Source organism: Gossypium hirsutum, chromosome A07, assembly GCF_007990345.1.
Source record: "Gossypium hirsutum isolate 1008001.06 chromosome A07, Gossypium_hirsutum_v2.1, whole genome shotgun sequence".
Lineage (NCBI taxonomy): Eukaryota > Viridiplantae > Streptophyta > Magnoliopsida > Malvales > Malvaceae > Gossypium > Gossypium hirsutum.
In genome coordinates, this window is record NC_053430.1 from 80494440 (window position 1) to 80512115 (window position 17676).

At 38.9% G+C, this 17676-nt stretch overlaps 1 non-coding gene across 1 annotated transcript; it reads right to left on the reverse strand.

Annotated features, from left to right (window-relative positions):
- Window positions 1–6541: 6541 nt before the first annotated feature.
- Window positions 6542–6648, reverse strand: LOC121204238 (small nucleolar RNA R71). Its single transcript, XR_005899167.1, has one exon. It is a non-coding gene; the product is annotated as a small nucleolar RNA R71 (small nucleolar RNA).
- Window positions 6649–17676: the final 11028 nt, after the last annotated feature.

Consider the following 17676-nt stretch of genomic DNA (forward strand, 5'->3'; position numbering starts at 1 on the left):
TGATCAATAAATCTTTCACTAATATATTTCTTCTGAAACTCTTCTTGAAAGAATTCCCAAGTTATTTTCTCTTTCGGTACCACCGAAATCAAAGTCTTCCACCAAGTATAAGCTGAATCCCTCAACAAAGATATAGCGCATTTCAAACATTCTTCAGGTGTACAAGATAATTCTTCAAGTACCCGGATTGAATTTTAAAGCCAGAACTCTACTCTCTCAGCATCATCATCAATATTTTCTTTAAATTCTTCGGCCCCTTGCTTGCGAATTCTATCAACTGGAGTTCTGTGAAATTTCATCAGATCCATACCTTGAGGCATCGGGGGTATAGGTTGAGGAATTGGGGGAGGTGGGGGAGGTTGTACATTTGGGTTCGTACGAACGAACTCAGTGTACCATGCACTCATCATTTGGAGAAAGGCTTCCCGACCCCTTTCTCCTCCTCCCTGACCAACAGTAGGAGGTGGGTTTTCAGTCGGCGCTACCCCTTCAGCCGGGGCTGGCGCATTACTCTCTACTTCATCTGCCACAGCTGGATCGGGATCCATTTACTATAAAAAATCATTTAAAAAGGTCAGAAGTCGTCACACTATCACAATTTATACACATGACATATATAGCAAAATCCGTACATACAACACGTAGTCCGAGAACCGACTAAACCTGCTCTGCTACCACTAAATGTAACGCCCCCACGCCCGAGACCGTCACCGGAGTTGAGTATGAGGTGTTACTAAGCTTAATTTAACATTTTTAGAACTTTGGATTATTTGTTTCTACATTCACAGCTTTTAAGCTACTTGCGTCACAGTCACAAGAAAAATCATATCTTGAGTTAGGAAACTTGAAATCAAGATCCGTAAATTTTCCCTGAATCTAGACTCATATACCTATCTACTAATTTTTTTATAAAATTTTTGGTTGGGTCAATTAGTACAGTTTATTAGTTAAAGTTACCCCTATTTCAGGACTTGACTGGTTTGACCTCTATTTACTACGAACCACATTTCTCTCTGTAAAAAATTCATATGACTATGAGGTTTGTTTCTCCTAAAACTAAACTCAATAAGGATTCTGAGGATATAAAATACACCACTTAATTATATCTTTAAAATTTATGGTGAATTTCTAAAGTAGGAACAGGGGATTCAGAAACTGCTATGAACCTGTTTCACTAAAATTCAAATATCTTCTAACATATAATTCCTTTACCTGTTTCATTTGTTTCATGTGAAACTAGACATATTAAGCTTCAATTTTATATGTAGTCCATCACCAAATTCAATTTATATGATTTTTAGTAAATTTTCAAACTCGCATCAGTTTTGCTGCAGTATTCTGTTTATGGCAAATTTCATCCCTCTTATGAGTTTTTATGCACTAAGTATCTTAATAATTTCCTAACCATCAAACATAATCTAAACTTACCATTTTCATAATTTATCATTATCAAATATTTTCTCAACCATTCTGTCACCATATCATAAGATCATTTACACAAAATAAGTATATTGCTATACATGCCATACTTAAATTTACAAGCCATTTACCAAAAATCTTCCTGATAGTGTGACTGAGCCTTCAACCTATCCCGACTCCTGAACTGGCTTGTCCAAAACTACAATGAGTAAGAAGGAGGGAGTAAGCATAAATGCTTAGTAAGTTCATATGTAAATAATAAATAACATAACAAACAATCAAACTAATCAACATTAGCATATATCATCAACACACTTATCACATTTTTTAATCATTTTCCATCATCTTATTACCTTATCGTGGTTGTAATCAACACTCAACCCGAGAGTTAAATACATACCTGTCCAAAATATCCATTTCTCATCACTTACCAATACGTCTCTTTTCATCTCGAGTATTCCTCCATTTGAGTAAAACTTTACCCGTTGAACACATCGGAATATAATTCGGATACATGGATAATTTGCATATAAGAGCCTCATATGTAATCAAGCTACCATGTAACCCGCCCATAAGTGAACTCGAACTCAACTCAACGAGCTCGGGCGTTCGCATCCATAAGTGAACTCGGACTCAACTCAACGAGTTCGGATGCCTAGTTACATTTCACGAACTCGGACTCAACTCAACGAGTTCAGACATTCGCATCCTTAAGTGAACTCGGACTCAACTCAACGAGTTCGGATGCTCAACCATCCTAGTGACATGTTACTTGTATCCTAATCTATTCCTAAGGTTCAAACGGGCGTTTTCCTCGATCACACATCTTTTCCGTCTTCCACGGAATATCGAAATCGGTACTTCGGTGATAGTTCATACTCATCAAGTAATTCACATAATTACATATTATTCAACAATAACCACAAAGCATAATATTTCATGATAATAATCAGCATCATATCATATAAACAACATTAAATTGGTTAAAATGACAATTATGTTACTACATTTACACATGAACTTACCTTGGTACCAAAATATAAAGATTTTGCAATTTAGTCCACAATCTTTTCTTTTCCTCGATTGAGGTCGATTCCACGTCTTTCTTGATTATGGAGCTTGGAAGCTTGAAACAAACCCTAGCTATGGAGAACCCTTGAAATTTCGGCCTAATGAAGAAGATGGACAAAAATTGGCTTTTAATTTTGTTTTTAATTCATTTTAATAACTAAATGACCAAAATACCCTTACTACTAAACTTTCCAAAAATTCCTTCCATGTCCTAATTTTGTCCATGAACTTAAAATTGGTCAAATTGCTATTTAAGACCTCCTCATTAATATTCCAAAACAATTTCATACAAAAAACTTCTAGAATGCAAGTTTTGCAACTTATTCGATTTAGTCCCTACTTTCAATTTAAGCACTTTAGGCATAGAATTTCATCACGAAATTTTCACACAATCATGCAATCATATCATAATCATCAAAATAATTATAAAATAATTATTTCTATCTCGGATTTGTGGTCACGAAACCACTATTCCGATTAGGCCCTAATTCGGGATATTACAACTTCACTTTAGACTACCCATTGAACACTTGGAATACTATTAGATACATCGGAATCTCGCACCTAAGTGTACATATGTAGCCAATGTGGCTTCATATCTCATATCATATGTTGCTCACTTTCGAGGTACTCACTGGTCTACTCATTCAAGCTGTCAGGTATCCGTAAGACATGCTGGACTACCTCACCATTAATAGCATATAAGAGACCAATACCCGGAATGCTAAAACATGTGTCACATACATCATGAACTCAGACAACAATTCAATGAGCTCAAATGTCACATATATCATGAACTCAGACCACAACTGTAACACCCCTAACCCGTATCTGTTGTTGAACTGGGTTAAAAGCATTACCAGACACAATCAGAACAATTAACATACATTTCATAAGCATCAAAGCATTAAAGATCAAATGTCAATATAAAGTCCCTTATATAGGTCATCGAGACCTTAAACATGCATTAGAAAGAAGTCGGGACTAAACCAAACACATACAAAATTTTTCCAAAACTTAAACATTTTCAAAGAAGTACAGGTCACACGTCCATGTAAATAGGCCGTGTTAAAACAGGGCATACATACTAACTTGGTCATACGGCCACAAGACACGCCCGTGTGCCTTGGCCGTGGTCGAACCTAACTTGGGCCACACAGCTAGGCACACGCTCGTGTGCCTTGGCCGTGCTCGAGCCTGACTTACAATTGTAGGGTACCCCAGGGGACACACGATCGTGTAACATAGCCGTATGTTGCACACAGCTGAGACACACACTCGTGTCCCTACTTGTGTGGACAAAAATAGGCCATTTGAATAGCCAACTTGCCACCCCAATTCGGTCAAACCTACAAGCACCAAACCAAGCATATTTGCACAACATTTTATGACCAATTTACAACCAAAACATAAGCCATTCATGACATATCATTGTCAACCAAATTTCCATCTCAATTCATCAACCAAATCATAACAAATCTAAAATAATATCATACCAAACATATGTTTCAATTTCATAATCAAAACTTATCAATTACCATAGCTAACACATGCCAAAAGCTTTCCAATCTTACCAATTCTTGTATTCATACATAAACACACCAAATATATCATATTGCCTCATAATTCATAAACCAAAACCATATCATAATCACATTCATACCAAGCCATATCACATGGCTAAATATATACATTTTCAAAAGTACCAAAATAAAGTTCGATAGTATGGTGACGATCCTCGATGATCCCCGAGCTCACAGTAGCTTCGATATCTATAAAACAATGCAAACACACACATGTAAGCTTTCAAAAGCTTTGTAAGCCATATACAATTAAATTTATCATTTAAAGCATATAAACATCATCAAATTACTTATACTTTAGAGCCAAATACTAACACAAACCTCATATTCATATACTTGGATCATAGATCATCATTTGCACATATACTTACCTTTCATTGACAATTCGAACGTGACTGAATCGGATACATATTCACTTATTCATTCATTTTCTCGGAATGTGATAAGTCATAATTTATACATATTTTTATCCCATGCTGAGCATATTTTTGGATGAATTATCCTTAGATTTGGTGAATTTGATGCTCCTAATCCTTTAATTTCATATTTTATACTTAGGTGAGCATATGAGAGTAAAAAGAGCGAGAAACAGGCCAAAAACAAAAAAAGGGTCAACGTTAGAAATCAACATGGGTAGTTCACATGCCTGTGTCTATTTAACAAATTGCAATATGGCCTAAGCCACCACACACGGGTGTGTCACACGGGCATGTTCCTGTCGAGCCCAAGTCTAGTCCTATTTGGAAAAGGCCACTCTTGAGGGTTTTGAAGCATTCTAAAGCCTATATAAACACCCCAAGAGGTACCTAGAACTGAGACACAGAGTAGGAGGCAGGAATTACTCGAAGAAAGCCGATTGATCCATCTCAGAAGCCGGATTCTCCATCAAGACTGAAGATCTCCCTTCAATTCCTTTTGAGATTTTTGGGTTTCTCTATGTTTTGCTATTATTATTCTTCTGAGATGTTTTCTTTTACAAATATGAACTAAATCCCTTAAATACCTATGGGGAATGAAACCTAAGATGGATCTTGTTATTATTTTCTGAATCATATGATAAATACTTGATTTGTTCTTAATTATGTGTTCTTAATTCTTTTTTTAATATTCTAGGATATTGATTCAAATATTGATGTGCTTATTCAAAGGAGCAAAAGTCTCTATCTAAAAGTAGATCTAGAATAATTAAGCGGAGTTGATTGCACCCTTAAACATAGGGCGACATAATTTTTCCGAATTAGGGTGAAACCTAATAAGGGAATCCATAGATCGAGTTAATGCAACACTAGGGGTTTTAATTAGAAAGAGATTTCAATTAATCAACCTAGGGTTAGATGTTGTTAGTGTCGAGAGAGATAATAATATAAATTAGGGATTTTTACGGATCAAGTCTAGTGAATAAATCGTCTGATTCAGAGTCAAGTAATAAGTGAAGTCTAAGTGGATTTTTCCTTGGGTATTGTCCAAATCAATCAGTTTTTTCCCAAAAGTATTTCCCCAATTTTCTTCCTATGCATTCTTAGTTTAGTTAATTAATTTAGATAAAACAAACCCCTTTATTTTTAGGCTAGATAATAAAAAGAGAGTTAATACTAGTACTTTTAGTTCCTGTGGGTTCGACATTCCGGTCTTGCTATAAACTGTACTACTGTTCGATAGGTGCGCTTGCCTTTATCGTGATAATAGTTAGTTTTCAAGTATGATCTATCTTAAATTTAAAACTTATTGTGATTTGTATCAATCAAGTTTTTGATGTCGTTTCCGGGGAACTAAGATATTAGGAACGCTTAATTTCTATTACTCTAGCCATTTATTTTATTGCAATTTAAATTTTATTTTGATTTTTGTTACTAAATTTTCTTTATCCTTCTGGCAGGTTTTTATAGTTTATGACTAGAAGAAACTAGTCAGGACCATTACTTTTATATAGTGAGATCGAGCACACAGCTTGTAGAAACTGAAGAGAAATTGGCGAAGCCTACATGACATAGAGGAAGGACAAGAGGACAATATTCAAACCACAATCGAGGAGATGGCTAAAAATCAAGAAAATCCGCTACTTCCTGTGATTGCTGCTGATCCAGTAAATCAAAATCCTGCTCCACGTACTATGTATGATTATGCTAAACCTACTTTAACAGGAGCCGAATCGAGTATAGTTAGACCTGCTATTGCTGCAAATAATTTTGAACTGAAACCTAACACAATTCAAATTATACAACAGTTTGTTCAATTTGATGGTTTGCAGGACGAGGATCCGAACATCATTTGGCAAATTTTCTGGAGTTTTGCGATACTTTTAAGATCAATGGTGTTTCTGACAATACCATTCACCTTCGGTTGTTTCCCTTTTCGTTCAGAAACAAAGCTAAACAGTGGTTGAACTCGTTACCACGAGGGTCAATCACTACTTGGAACAAATGACTGAAAAATTTTTACTTAAATATTTTTCGCTAGCTAAAACGGCTAAGTTGGGGAATGATATCTCTTCTTTTGTACAGATCGATCTAGAAACACTCTATGATGCATGGGAGAGATACAAGGATCTATTGAGAAGGTGCCCTTACCATGGGTTACTCTATGGCTACAGGTTCAGACATTTTATAACGGTGTGAACCCCTCAACAAGGCTACTTATTGACACAGCCATTGGTGGAATTCTGAATAACAAAACACCTGAAGAGGCTCACAAATTTATTGAAGAGATGTCACTGAATAACTATCAGTGGCAAGTCATGAGAACAATGCCGACAAAAGAAGTTGGTGTTTTCAACCTCGACGCGGTTACTATGCTATCTAACCAGGTAGAACTTTTAAATAAAAAGATTGACAGTTTATATGGTTCTACTTAGGTACATCTAGTGATGAGGTGCGATTCAAATGGAGGAGGAGCGGACACAGAATATCAATCCTTCAACCCTAGCATCGAGGAGGAACAAGTTCAATATATGGGTAATAATAATTTTAGACCATAAAATAACCCATAAAGTAACACTTATAACGCAGGTTGGAGGAACCATCCCAACTTCTATTCGAATGGCCAAGGAAACAAAAGGCCACAACATCCCCCAAGTTTCCAACAACCACCTTACCAGCAGGAAAAGAAGCCGAACCTTAAGGAGATGCTCATAAGGTTATTACTCATTTTTAGAATACCAAAACAACACTTAAGAATCAACAAGCGTCGATCCAAGGGCTCGAAACTCAGATAGGCCAACTTGCCAAACTAATTTCTAAATGACCACAAGGTAGCTTGCTACTGAATCTAACCTAAGGGAACAGCTCAATGCGATTACCGTTTGAGATAAGGAAGAGTTAGTTGAACTTGAACTAGAACCAAGGAAAGGAATTGTGGCAAGTAAAGGTAAAGGTGAGGTGGACCACAATGAGCAAAAACTGGTAAGTAGAGAGTACAACCTCGGGTGCCATACCCCAGTGTGACAATGAAAGACCATACGGACAAACAATTTGGTGAATTCCTTAAACTACTAAAGAAATTACACATTAACTGACTGTTTATTGAAACTTTTTGGCAGATGCCAAATGCAGTTCAATTTTTAAAGGAGCTTTTAGCAAATAAACGAAAGTTGGATGAGGCGTGACATGTAGAGTTGAACGCATTTTGCTCAGCTGTTCTATAGAATAAGGTACCCAACAAGTTGAAAGATCCAGGGAGTTTTACGATTCCTTGTTTGATTAGTAGTTTGAATGTGAATAATGCATTGGCTGATTTAGGGGCGAGCATTAATGTTATGCCTTATAAAATTCTTAAACAGCTAGGACTTGGGAAACCCAAACAAACTAGGATGAGCATTCAATTGGCTAATAAAACTATTAGATTTCCTCGGGGTATCACTAAAGATATTCTTGTTAAAATCGATAAATTTATATACCTAGTTGACTTTGTTGTTCTAGATATGGAAGAGGATAGTAACATACCTTTAATTTTAGGATGACCCATTTTAGCAACTACTAGAACCATTATTGATGTTGGTATAAGTGAACTCACACTTCGTGTGGGTGATGAGACAATGACTCTTCAAGCTAGTAATTTGAATAACACATCGAATATTGAGGGTGGTTGTATAAATCTTGCTACCAATACTAATCATATGGTGCAACCTTCTTTGCAGGGAACACATTTGAAGAGCATTCATGAGCCATGTTCAAGTCACAACAAAGGTCTAATCTATAAAGAACGAAGACTTCAGGTCGACGAACTAGATGAATGGCGAACACCTGTCAAGGTGAAACCAAAAGCACACGAAAAATCGAAGTGACACCACAATGAACATAGGGATGAAACAAAGCAAACTAAAGTTGGGACAAAGTATTGCTAGATGAAAACGACCCCCGAATTACTACTCTATAGCACAATATGGACAGAGTGACTCCCTTCACGGTAATAAACATCTTCCCACATGGTACAGTCGAGGTAACAAATACTGTATTCGAAACTTTTATGGTAAATAATACTCGACTCAGACCTTATTTTGATAAAATTGATAGCAGAGGTGAGGAGTTTCAACTCCTCAATCCACCGTAACCACACGAAATTGAGGTAAGTCGAGTTTAGACTAAATAAATGCTTCTCGGGAGGCAACCCGAGCACTAAAAGTATTGATTTCTTTAACTTTTTTTTAACATCTAAATCATTAACTGAGTCCTTAAACATAGGTTTTCCACATCCACACGGCCAAGCACACGGGCGTATCTTAGGCCATGCTCATACCACGGGAGGAGACACGGCCGTGCGATACGATCGTGCGAGAACAAAGTAAAATTTTTCCCTAACATGGGATTCGATACCTTGCCGCGGCCATGCGACATGGCTATGGGCAATTCTGTCAACTCAACACAGGAGTGCGACACGCCCGTGTCTATAAACCGTCGTTGAAACTGCCAAATTAGCATGAGCATGTAACACGCCTGTGCCCACCACTCGTGGTCGAAACTGTCAAAATAACACGGGCATGCGCACATATACACTGGTGTGGGAGAAGCAAATGAAGTAGAACACAGCCGTGTGACACGGCCGTGTGCACCAACATGCCCAAGGAACATGGGCGTGGGCCGAATTTCAGACGCACCCAAATTTGAAAATCACGAGATGCATGGGCTAAAATAAGGGCACACAGGCGTGCCCCATGGCCGTGTGCCCCAATATCCATATGAACCTCTCACTATTCATCATCCCCTTCCCCAAAAACCCTAACCCTAGTCACCGTAATCTTCTTCCCCTATCGACCGGCCACCCCCTAACTCTCTTTTCTCCTTTCATTTTCTTCCTCCTCATACCCTCTTTCCCCTTTCTTTTCCATTTTCTCCCTTTTTCTTTCACCCTTGTGAGCCCCATTGCGAACCACACAGCCTCACTGCCCACGCCAGTGGCTGACCCGCACCCCTACCATCACGCCCTCACTCCTCTGACCACCAGTCCCCCACTAACGGTTTTCTCTTCCTTTTCATTCCCTTTTGATGCTTACTATCATGATTTTATTACTTAAATTTTGTTTCTAATTGCTTATCATAGTATTCTCATCCTTAGGATCTATTTCATCCATTTCGTGTTGAATTTAGTCATGATATTACTATGTCATTTGCCATAAAATTTCTGTCATCAACTTAGATTGCTTTTGGTTGAATCTTGTTAGTTTCATTAGTTTGGTTGGATTTGTTAGATTGACTATATTCATGGTTAATTCTTGAATTTGTTAGCATATGTTATTTTCCTTATTATTCTTATAGATACACTATGTCAAACCCACGAGGGAAAAAGACTGTCTCCCCGCCTCGAAGAAGAGAAAAGGACCAGCATCCTCCTCGGGTCCTACCATCGAAATTCAGCACCCCTTCCTACAGTTTCCCCTGGGACCTTAGGAGGAACTCTTTTAGATACTACGGGCTCGACCCCTAGGTGTGGGCTGTTGCATTGATTAGGCCACACTCGAGTAGATCCAACTCATTGACGTTGTTCGTGCCCTCCTGATTATTGACCCGTGGGGGCTCTTCTTCGAGATCATTAAGCTGACGTACCTCGAGCTCACACTCGAAAACTACTCAACCTTCCACCTTCAAGTTGTTATGACAGAGGTCGATGATCCTGGAAAGGTCTAGTTCTGTCTTAGTGGTTTAGTTCGCCAGCTGAGTGTGCTTGAGTTTGGAGTCAAGTTAGGACTATACATGGAGGAGTTCATGGATGACGACGACTTCGCCAGCCTCCAACGCTACATCCACTACTCTTCTTCAAACTGCTAGAAGGCCTTCGTTCCTACTTCGGCCACCTATGACCCTAGTAGCTCCAAGGCATCGGCTCTCGTCCAATCCCTGAGATACCTACATGCCATCTTAGCCCACACCTTGACAGGACGGCGAGAGAGCACCGGCGTCGTCAACACTAATGATGCCTATTTTTTATGAAGCATGGTGCATGGGCACATATTCGACCTCGCCTATTTTATTGCCCTCACCATTCACCATCAGACGGAGTGGTATAGGAAGGGAGTCATTTCCATCGGTCCTTATATGACTCGTCTGATGCAGTACTTCGGTGTCCTCAACACTGCGGTGCAAGCATCCTCCCTCACCCTCATCAGTCAGATGTCTCCACAGAGCATCTCGAGTATGCTGCATATAAAGATGATCGAGCGACAACGTGGATTTGATCCTCCCCAGTACTGCCTCGTCCAGTTAGTCGAGCAGGAGGACCCAGAGGACATTACCGATGATGTCCCTTCACCTCACGAGGATCCAGCCTCTCAGCCACCACCTATTCATCGTCTAGTTCATGCGGCGACTTCACTTTCAGACATCTCTGAGCACCTCACTCGATTTGAGCAGCAATGTTTTTAGCGCTTTGATCACATTGATGCAACTCTACATCAGATTTGTCAGCACCTTCACATCTCATCGTCGCCCCCACCTTGTGAACCATCTAGCAATGAAGATGTTTAAAGACTTTTATTTATTATTTTTGTGTTTTTACTTTTATCTTTTTAAAACTACTTTTTATTTTACTTTTCTTTAATTTTATTTTTACTACATCCTTAAGTTTTATAATTTATATTAAACAATTTATATTTTCGGCCATTTCTTTACAAGTAATCATGCTACTTTATATTTCCTAAAGAGTTATTGATTTTATCGCAGTTATAAAGAGCTCCAAAGCTTACTATTACTTAGGAACAAATCTACTGGAAACGGTTCTCTACGACTACCATGTCCTGCTCGACCACGACCGTAGCTACCACCAGAGTGTCCTCCTCCAATCTCACACTTGCCTTTGCTGACTACTCTCCATGAATCCAATTCAAGGATTCCATTTAACATTCAGGAAGTTTCACTTCTCTCCCTATCTTATGATCTTATATATATATTTTTTAGTCAATCTATCTTTGTACATTGAGGACAATGTACATCTTAAGTGTGGGGGGTTATTTATATCATTATCAAAAAAATCCCTGAATTTTTTCTTGTTTTCAAATAATCTTCTCATATCATTATTAGAATGAATTTTGATTAATTTATGATTTTTATTGATATGTCTTGAATTAAAACATAGGCATTTATGCATTGATTGTTAAACTTTAAGGAATTAGAGAATCAAGCATGATAAGTTGATTTTTGAAAATTAAATTTTTTAGCCTGTTACCCCAAGTTTAGGTATTATCTTGAGTTGAAATTCACAAGATTAACATCAAAGAGCCATAATTTTTGTGAGATCTTTAGCCTTTAGAGCATATATTATTTCTTTCATGCTCACTTTTATTGTTGCTATGAGTGTGTCAATATTGATTTGTTATTCTAGAACTTGCTTCGATTATGCATGTCAAGACCACACCATTTGATTTGATATGTAACACCCCGAACCCGAAACCGTCATCGGGGTCGAACACGAGGTGTTGACTGGCTTTACCCTCTTACAAAATTTATTTTCCAGACACTGCCCAATCTGTGTACTAGTCGTTTTAAAATTCATATCTTGAGTTTCGTAACTCGAAAATCAGTTTCGTAATTTTTCCCAGAAACTAGACTCATGTGCCCATCTATGTATTTTTTTCTAGAATTTTTGGTTCGGCCAATTAGTACAGTTTATTAGTCAAAGTTCCCCAAGTTGCAGGGGTCGACTACACTGACCTTTGCCCATTACGACTGGGATATCTCCCTGCACGGGGCTTCAATACTGTTGCCGTTTGTTTCTATGGAAACTAGACTCAGAGAGGAATCTGCACATATATGGTACGACCCCTAATTATCTCTGGTTAATTTATAATGAATTTCCAAAGTTGGAGCAGGGAATCCAGAAACCGTTCTGGCCCTGTCCCACTAAAATCTGATTATCTCTTAATATACTGCCCATATGATCTTTTCGTTACTTCCTCATGAAAACAGACTCATCGAGCTTCGATTACATAATTTATTCATCAATTAATTCCACTCCTACTATTTTTAGTGATTTTTCAATCTCATGACACTGCTGCTGCCAGCATCTGTTACGAAAGTAACTAGGTCCATTTCATGCCTACCCTCGATCCAACTCAATCGAACATTCGTGCCATTTTCGCATGGCTTAAAGTTTACATGCCATAATTCAAACACAACATACTAGCTTATACATGCCAAAATGATCTTCTAAGCACACTAAGAAGAAAGTACCAAAACTAGCTATCTGGTGTGATGACTTCGTTGACGGCCCGACCCCGCAAAAATTGATGAGTCCAAGCAACCTATAATGGGTGACAAGGAAACACCGGGTGAGTTTATAACTCAGTAAGTCATAAGCAATGCTCTACTATACATCAATAACATTATCACAAGAGGAATAAAATGGAATGAGACAATTTACTCCATCCATACCGAACCATACCATAGTTCCACCAACCTACCGATTCAATTTCATATCAATTCATGCCTTCACAATTCATATACTCATCAATAGGACATTGAAGCATTTTCATAAATCAATTTATTTTCGTTACAATCAAACCACAAAACGGCCTTTCACCCATCCTACGATAAATTTTTATGTACGTGACTTCAAGTATAGTTGTCACATAGGTTCAACTTACCGAGCTCAACACCAAGTATACGCATAGCACATATTAGCCATGTCCTCAAGACACTTACCCGATCCGCTGTCCGCGATCAGCTCAATAGTGTCGCACACATAGTGTCCATAATGATTCACGAATGTATATTGAGCCCGCACACTCAGTGCTATATAATCAACTCGCACATTTAGTGCCACGTAATCAAATCGCACACTTAGTGCTACATAGTCAAACCCGCACACTTAGTGCCGCATGGTCAATTCGCACACTTAGTGCATCATATTCATTTCGCACACTTAGTGCAACAAAGTAGAATCGCACACTTAGTGCTGTACAATTTAATCCCGCGCACTTAGCACCAATCTCATGGTCATAAATGGTTATCCCGCACATTTAGTGCCGAGATCAACAACTCATTACATCTCACCTCATTTATTTCATTCAACAATTTCATCATCACATACGTACATGCATATATATATGTACATTTATTCATTCCATTCAGCATCAATACACAACATTATGACCATTGAAATAATACCAACTACATGCTTAATGACTTACCTCGTGTTGGGTAAGACGGTTCCAACTCGGCTACTCGATAACCTTTTCTTTGCCTTTGCTCGATTCACCTCCTTTAGCTCCTTGAGCTATATCAATAATTTAACTAGTTTAACCACCTTGCTAAATATTTACAATCCAATCTCACATGTATATGTATGTTAGTATATTCGGCTAATAATCTCATGCAACTACCAAAGCCGAATCAACTAAATATACTTATGTATACACACATATATCATCATCGAAATCACCTAAGCTTAGACATCGATTTTTAATTTCAAGTAAGTTGCCGAATGCAACCTTACTAATTTCTCATGGATTCAATATACCATTACCATGAAATCAACAACCAAATTCATAGACAATTTAGGAAAATCACATTACAATTCTCATATTCAAGCAAAGACCATGGCCGAATGCACATATGACCTCATAACAAAAATATTGAACCTTTGGTTGCCCAATTAGCTTAACATCCATCAAATTTTTAAATCAAGAAGCTCACCTCATCTATAATCAACTCTCAATGCCCTAAGGCATCAAAAACAACATCAAAGAAATACAACCATCCATGGCCGAATGTCCTAGCCGAATTGTTTTAACCATGAGTAACATAACAAGCATAGATCGTGTTTATGGATATACCGTGGCCGATTCAAGCTAATCACCTCCAAAATCATCAACCATTTTCGTTGCATATAACATATATAAACATGAATAAGTTTCATATAATCCCTTAACACATTAATTTCTTTCATCAACAACCTTTTCCTTGAACACTTTCTCATGACCGATTGCTCATGTTATCAACAAGATTCAAAGTTTAAACATGGGCTATTTAAAACATGCATGCATCTCAAAGACAACATCAAACATACCTTAGTCTAACCACCACCATAGCCGATTTTTCTCAAGCCTTTTTCCCCTTCCTTTCTTTCCTCTATTCGGCCAAGGATGTTCAAGAATGAACTCTTTTTTTTTTTGTTTTCTTTCTTCAATTCACGGCAACAAGGGGGGGGTGAGACCATGTACTTTTTTTTTTCTCCATCACCCTTCTTTCATTATTTAATCACCATGCTTATTATTTTATTATTCTTAACATGCATCACTAGCATAACATGTTGGAGACATGTTTCCACCTATAGCATGGCCGGCCACTACATATTAGGGAGGGGGAATTTGACATGCAAGTCCCCTTTTTCTTCCACATGCACTAATAGGTCCTCATGCATTGACCTATCACATTTTAAAATTTTCTCATATAAGTCCTATTGACTAAATTCACATGCAATCGACTAAATCGAAGCTTGAAATTTTTACACATTCATGATTACATATTCTAGACAATAAACATCACATTCAAACCTTTCGGTGACTCGGTTTAGCGGTCCCGAAACCACTTCCCGGCTAGGGTCAATTTTGGGCTGTCACAACTCTCCCTCACTTAAGAAATTTTCGTCCTCGAAAATCTTACCAGTAAATAGGTTTGGATATCGTTCCTTCATCGAGCTCTCGGGTTCCCAGGTTGCTTCCTCGATCCCGTGTTTGAGCCACAACACCTTAACCAACGGAACCCTTTTGTTTCGCAACTCTTTCACCTCACGAGCTAGGATACGTATCGGTTCTTCTTCATAACTCATATCGGCTTGAATTTCAACCTCTGATGGGCTAATTATATGCGACGGATCAGATCGATAGCGTCGAAGCATCGAAACATGAAAGACATCGTGAATCTTTTCAAGCTCAGGGGGCAAAATCAATCTATACGCAACTGGCCCCACTCGTTCGGAGATTTCGTACGGCCCAATGAATCTCGGGCTCAACTTGCCCTTACGGCCAAACCTAAGTACCTTTTTCCAAGGCGAAACTTTAAGGAACACTTTATCTCCCACCTGATATTCAATGTCCTTCCGTTTCAGATCCGCATACGATTTCTGACGATCTGTGGCTGCCTTCAAACTTTCACGGATTACTTTTACTTTCTGTTCAGCATCTTTAATCAAATCAACTCCGAAAATTTTACTTTCACCAAGCTCGGTCCAAAACAATGGTGTACGGCATTTACGACCGTACAAAGCCTCGTAAGGTGCCATCTTAATACTTGATTGAAAACTATTGTTGTAAGCGAATTCAATCAAAGGTACATACCGTTCCCATGAACCACTAAACTCAAGGATGCAGCATCTCAGCATATCCTCGAGTATCTGAATTATCCGCTCGGATTGACCATCGGTTTGGGGATGAAAAGCGGTGCTAAAATGCAGCTGGGTACCCAAAGCTTCTTGCAATTTCTTCCAAAATCGCGAGGTGAATCTCGGATCTCTATCCGACACGATAGAAATAGGTACTCCATGTAATCTCACAATCTGAGAAACATACAACTCGGCTAGTTTATCCAATGAGAAATCCGTACGCACGGGGATAAAGTGAGCCGACTTAGTCAGCCTATCAACAACAACCCAAATCGCATCCTTCTTACTTGCGGACAATGGCAGTCCGGACACAAAGTCCATTGTGACTCGGTCCCATTTCCACTCGGGTATCATGATCGGCTGAAGTAACCCTGAAGGCACTTGATGTTCCGCTTTCACTTGCTGACATATTAAACATCTCGAAACAAAGTCGGAGATGTCTCGCTTCATACCATGCCACCAAAATCGACGTTTCAAGTCGTTGTACATTTTCGTGCTCCCCGGGTGAATTGACATTCGGCTACAATGGGCTTCGTTCAGGATCATCGGAATGAGTTCCGAATTCCTTGGAACGCACAAACGACTTCTAAACCTCAAACAACCATCATCATCAATCTGAAACTCCGATTCCTTGTTTGGAACACACTCAGCTCGTTTTGCAACTAATTCATCATCGACTTTCTGAGCTTCATGAATTTGATGAGTCAATAATGGTTTGGCTTTTAATTCAGCTACTAACACATTGTCAGGTAGAACAGACAAGTGTACATTCATCGCTCGCAAAGCAAACAGTGATTTCCGGCTTAAGGCGTCCGCAACCACATTAGCCTTTCCCGGGTGGTAATCAATGACAAGCTCATAATCCTTCAACAATTCAAGCCAACGTCTTTGTCGCAGATTCAAGTCCCGTTGAGTCATCAAATATTTGAGACTTTTGTGATCCGAAAACACATGGCACTTCTCACCAAACAAATAATGTCGCCATATTTTCAATGCAAACACAATGGCGGCTAGTTCGAGATCATGGGTCGGATAATTTCTCTCGTGTGGCTTCAATTGTCTCGACGCATAGGCCACAACTCGACCTTCTTGCATCAATACACAACCCAACCCGAGTAGGGATGCGTCACTATAAACGACAAACTCTTTACCCGATTCGGGTTGCACCAAAATTGGAGCTTTAGTCAGATGAGTTTTCAGTTGATCGAAGCTTTTCTGACATTTCTCCGTCCATTCGAACTTAACATCCTTCTGAAGTAGCTTCGTCATTGGTGTGGCTATCATCGAGAAACCTTTGACAAATCGTCGGTAATAACCGGCGAGCCCTAGAAAGCTCCGGACTTCGGTAACGTTTCTCGGAGGCTTCCAGTTAAGTATGGCTGAAATTTTGCTCGGGTCAACCCGAATACCCGATGCGGATACCACATGACCCAAGAAGCTAACCTCTCTTAGCCAGAACTCACACTTACTGAACTTAGCATATAACTGCTTATCCCGCAAAATTTGCATCACTAGCCTCAGATGCTCAGCATGTTCGGCCTCATCTCTTGAATAGACCAAGATGTCATCAATAAACACAACTACGAACCGATCCAAGTACGGCCTAAAGATCCGATTCATCAAATCCATAAACACCGCAGGGGCATTAGTGAGCCCAAACGGCATCACTAAGAACTCATAGTGACCGTACCTCGTTCTGAAAGCAGTTTTGGGTACGTCCGAATCTCGAATCCGTAACTGATAATAACCCGATCTCAAATCTATCTTTGAAAACACCGATGCTCCCTTTAATTGATCG